Below are 5,820 nucleotides of genomic sequence, written 5' to 3'. Positions count from 1 at the left end.
CGTTTGCTACCATTGTTTCCAGGAGACGAAACGGAGTACCTAAGTTCAGATAGCCTATGTGAATCAAAGCAACTTCACGACCAATTTGATAAAACTTTGTATTCATCTGATGTCTTAAATGGTCTTAAATTATCGGGTTTGTCAAACCATAAATATTACTAAAATTTGGTGTTCCAATTATGTTACTAAGAAATATTGATCAGAAATCTGGCTTATGTAATGGAACTAGACTACGGGTGTTATCATTGGGAAATTGAGTTATAGAAGCAGAGATCGTATCTGGAAGCAATATTGGAAGCTGGACATTTATTCCAAGAATGTCTTTGACACCTACAGACAAAGGATTCCATCAAATTTCAAAGAAAACAATTTCAATTGTTGTATGTTTTGCCATGACCATAAATAAAAGCCAGGGACAATCTATATCGAATGTTGGTTTGTTTCTGAGACAACCAGTCTTCACCCATGGTCGGTTATATATTGCTTTATCTAGAGTAAAAAGTAGGCGAGGTTTAAAAATATTAATTATAGATGATGATGGTATAATTAGCAATAGAACAAAGAATGTTGTAAATAAAGAAGTATTTGCTAATTTATGATATGTGGTTCTTATTTTATTTATATGAAATTATGTACTTTTCGATAATTTCATTTACGTTCTACTATAAATTTTGTTTTACAAATTCTTGATATTTATTCATATTTTTATTAAATTTTTTCAAATCATAAAAATAATTCTAAAAGGAAAAAAGGCACGAAAAAGTAGCATCGTACTTTCAATTATCATTCATATTCGTAACATAAGTTTCTTGACATGATTTAATTTTTTAAAATTACCTCGTGTAATACACTACCTTATAAACAGGATTTGAAAATAGTCTTAAAAAGAACCTTAAATGCATAAGGTACTACCTTTTGATGCACAAAGTCTTAAAGTCTTAATTACAATACTATCAGCATAGAGTACAACTTTTTAATGCTCACTTAGAATATAGGCGGCAACACTACTCTCAAAAGTATCATCTTACCAAGACACGCCTCCCCTTTGCTTGGTTCAGACTTCACGCTCCCCAAAGCGACGATTCACAAATTTATTTGCCATTGTGATGATTCATGCTATCGGTATCATGATTCCTGATACAATTTCATGTCTATATGGTTAGGCTGCTAATTCCTTTCTCTATCCATCGCTCATCTAACGATTCCATTCAAGGTAATTAGTCTTTACATTCTCGATCCATCAATTGTTCATCTTCCTTCCCTTCACTTCTGTGTAATCAGTTTTTACATTCAAGGTAATTAGTTTTGTGTTCATCTTTCTCTCCAGTTTCACTTTTAGGTGTTTTTAAGTATGATCCATTAACTAATGTAACGCCTATTTGTTCCCATCAATCAATTGTTCCCATCATTCTTCGATTTCTGATTTCGTATTCGACTTTCTCCATCTTTACGTAAGAGTTTGACCTAAATTTAAATCCATATTTTCTATTGAGAATCTTTCATGAGTTTACCTGTAATTTCTGATAAATGGTATTATTCATCTTCAACCCTAGATGGTGATGACTCATCTTCAACGATTGACCATTGAGGTCTGCAGCATGAATCCTACAACACACACGATGAGGCTGCAATTAGCATTTGTTTGTTCTAAGGATGCCAAATACATGTTCTAATGGTCTACAGTGTACTACATTTGTTCCTTATGACTTATGGTTTTATAGTTTTTGTTATGGGTTTATTTTCCTCATATGCTTCATTGTTTTATAGATTTTGTTATGGGTTTATTTTCCTCAGATACCCAACTTCAAAGGATGGATTTTCAATAAGTATCTCGCGGGTACATCATATCAAGGCTCTTTTTGAGGATTATGTAAGTTCTTAAACTTGATCTTTTATTGTTAATGGTTCATTGATTGAGATTATTTATTTCACTATGTTTGATTCCCTCTAGATCTTTTTTTGATATGGGATTTATTTTTACATTCCTTTGTTGGTGGATTCTATGTTGAAGGCAATAGTTTCTTTATCGATAGATCATTTTTTTCCTAAAGGAGGCAACCGTATCTCCTATTGCTGATGCAAAGGCATGTTTTATTGCAGTTTTTGGTATAATTTCCGTCTAGATAGCCTCCTTGATGGTGTGGTGTTCTTTATCTCCCGAATATAGCTTCTGGTCAAATAACAATCGTTAACAATGGTCCCAATAGTCGAGGAGTTTTGTTGCCGACTCTTTATGGGAAAAATATAGTTGCTTTTAAGGATTATAAATCAAGGAGGATAGTGATCAACTGATGTATTATAAGCCTGCATTAGGGGCCTGTTTGATCTTAGTAATCATACATATGGGGATGGGCTAGGTTATAATATTGAATGTGTATGGGGTTCGACTTTGGATACTAAATTTTGTTGCCATTTCGAAATGCTTTATGTACATTTCGGCATTCTAATAGTCTGCTATTATGTAGTTGTACCCCATATTTAACTGAGTTTTCTTAATCATATTGTATGTTTAAAGGAGTATTGATTGTTGTTGTTATTCTACTTCGGATATGAAGTCCAAAATTTGTATTAACTTGGGGTCCGTACAAAAGCATACTAACTTTATCAAGTGAGAGGTGCAAGTCTACTGCAGGCCTGTCAACTAGATCCTTCTTATGATCACGATATATAAAAGAGTTGTACATAAAGAAAGGACTTTTTTCATTTCCAAGTTGCATAAAAAATTCCATGTTTTAAATCAATCTTATATGTAAAATGTAAGGGAAATTTGCATTAAAATGGAACTTTTCGCTTATTCTTAATTTGGGAAACCAATTTCTATACATTTTATAGATTGTTTAAATGATGCAATTATGGTTTCAATATTGGCCAATTGGTTCGTAGTTTGAGGAGTAGAAGTTCATTATACCATTAAGGTGGATAAAATGGTCCATCAAATCATAAAATTTACTTTATGCATTATGCATCATTCCCTTCTCTTGCTCCATTGAGTTATCAGTTTTGGTTGTGCTTGCAGTTCTGCAGGAACTAAAGTCAAGTGGTACAAGTGAATATAAGGGAATAGAGGAATCGCCTAAAGTCTAATGCACTTTGGGTGCTTCTTTAATCTTCATGGATTTACCATTAATAGTATAGTGGACCAACTGCTTCTTACTGAACTAAATTGCGTTGCATCTTTGTCAGGACTGAATCATATGCACATTCTTGGGCCTTTGTATGCATATAACGCACACCTACGTTGCAAAGGACCGCCTCCTCTGCCAGTCGATGAATTTTGGATACCCAACTCCTCTAACTCTCGATCAGAGGCATTAGATTGAGCTACAGGTTATTATTCCCTTGTCCCCTTTGGGCATTTCTGTTTTACATTTAATCTTCACTAGGAATTGGCATAAGAAATTTACAATAATCAAAATTTTGATAAATTTGTTCAAGAAACCAAAATTTTAGTTTACATAATTAGTGGGGGAGTTAAGAACTTCTGCACCAAACATGGAACCATTACAGTTTATAATAGCTTTCAATTTAGAAAGCATTAAAGGTACTTTTCACAATTGTCAGGGAATTTTCCACATCAGGAAACAAGACACTCGATGTAATCTATCTGCAACTGTGATCTATGTCCCATCTAATCTGGATCACAAAAAGATTCAATTACATTTGGATGTCATTTGAACCAGATTTAGTTCGATTTGTAATCGGGGGGTCAAAAAGTACAGTTAATGTGGTACAGAAGCAACATATAAAGATTGTCAACGTTTTACAACAAAATTGAAATTTGAGGATCATTGGTGAGATATCTTTCATTCTTCTTGACCACCTTAAATAAAGCTTTTTAAGTTGTGTGTTGATAAACGATTGTTGCAATCTTTCTAGGATGATATATGCTTCAAGGAAATGAACACAAATAATGATCAGACTATTATTTCATTAGTTGCTTAATATGTACATTTTCACATGTGATGTTTCGTTCTTGGTGCTCAACAAATTCATATTTATGTATTGCCTTTTGTTATGTTGATGAGAAAGAATTAGCTAGGGATATTGAGTTGAGGGAAATTGTGACCTTTTTGGGTCCAACATACGTACAACTTGAACAACGTTAAACATTCACCACATATTTTGTGGTAACAAAGACTTTGAACCTCAAATCCTCAATATTTGATCCTTCTACTTGAGGTCATCCTATGAACTTCTACTTTAGATTCTTTGTTTCATCACCTAAATTTTAATTTGCTACTTGTTAATTTACAATACTTTTCTTCATTTTATCTCTCTTAAGTAATATTTGGGTTTGACGTATAGCTTTCGTTAGCACTTGATTTTAATATATTATGCAGCTCAGCATTTGCTACTCAATATCAAACCATAACCTCAACTTTGGCTGTTGTTACTTAGATTGATGTCGAGTAAGAACACCAAATTTAGAACATGAAGATGGTTTGTGTTGTTGTGGTTTTGAACAAATGGCTGAAGAGTGCTTTTTACGGGAACTCCATGGAGCTTTTGTCATGACGAAGTCACATTACATTTCTAGATTAATATGATGAGGACAAAGAATCTTGCTCGGTAAGAGCAAAGACAAGAACCTAAAGTCTTGCCTGGTAAGTGATGGCGGTGACTTTTCCCATGGTTAGAGTTGATTAAATGTTACCTTGAAGAGTTGTATTTTTGTTTCAAGAAACTATTATAGGTGCATTACATTTACCCATCTTATATTAGATTAGCCATGTGACATAACTGGAAGCATTTTTTGTTCTTATTTTATTGGGATGGTCTAGATGAAACTCAAAATTAATGATGTGTGAAAATTAAAGCTTGATGTTTTGACTCATGCTATATAAATTTGATTGTTAAAATCTAATAAAATGTGTCTGTGTTGAAATGATGACTTGATTGTTAAAATATAAAATGTCTTTGTTGAAATGATGATCTCATTGTTAAAATCTAATAAAATGTGTCTGTGTTGAAATGATGAAGTTTTAATATGTTATAAATAGATTATTGAAGTCATAATGGTGATATTTGTTACCAATAGTTCTATGGCTTCATTAATCCAACTCGTAGCAACAATTCAATTGGTTCTGAGATTGCCTAAATCAGTTCCCTTTGGTCCGTTTTTTAAAAAATCAAATTCTTTGCTATCTATCCATTTTTATAGTCTACATAAAATGGATCTAAATATTTGTTCTATGTAGTAAAAACAAATATACACTCAGCCATTTTAACTTACATTTATTTGAACTTTGTACGCGCAGCATTGTATGGGTATACAAGTAGTATGTATGTATATATATATAGGGTGTATATATATATATATATATATATGTATATATATATATATATGTATGTATATGTCTAGTTTTTCTAAACGTGCTTTATTTGGACTATTGTTTTATCCCTCTTTTTAAAGGAAAAATTATTAACCAATTTATCTTTGTGGAAACAATATTTCTAGATGTCTTGTTTTTATATATTAATTTTCACTATTTAAAGTAGCCAATTTTATCATTATATATTCCGCAACTTTCTTTGTAAAATTAGTCACGTCAACACAATAATTTAAGGTTTTGTTATCAATGGTAGTTGGGGTTCGTAAGCTATTGATATTGTTGCTTTACGATCAAAGATAAACGATAAACTATATCCTTATTATACTAAAGTCAAAAAAATGAAACTCTAAGAAAAAATAGCCCTTAAAATATATACTATATTATAAAGCACTTAACAAAAACTTTTAAAAACCATTTTTTATGCATAAAATACTATTTATTGATGCATATTGTAATAACCAAAAAAAAAAAAAAAAAAAAAAAAAAA

The sequence above is a fragment of the Cynara cardunculus genome, assembly GCF_001531365.2.
Source record: "Cynara cardunculus var. scolymus isolate 2C chromosome LG 2, CcrdV1, whole genome shotgun sequence".
In the NCBI taxonomy this organism is placed as follows: domain Eukaryota; kingdom Viridiplantae; phylum Streptophyta; class Magnoliopsida; order Asterales; family Asteraceae; genus Cynara; species Cynara cardunculus.
Note: the sequence above shows the minus strand (reverse complement) of the source record.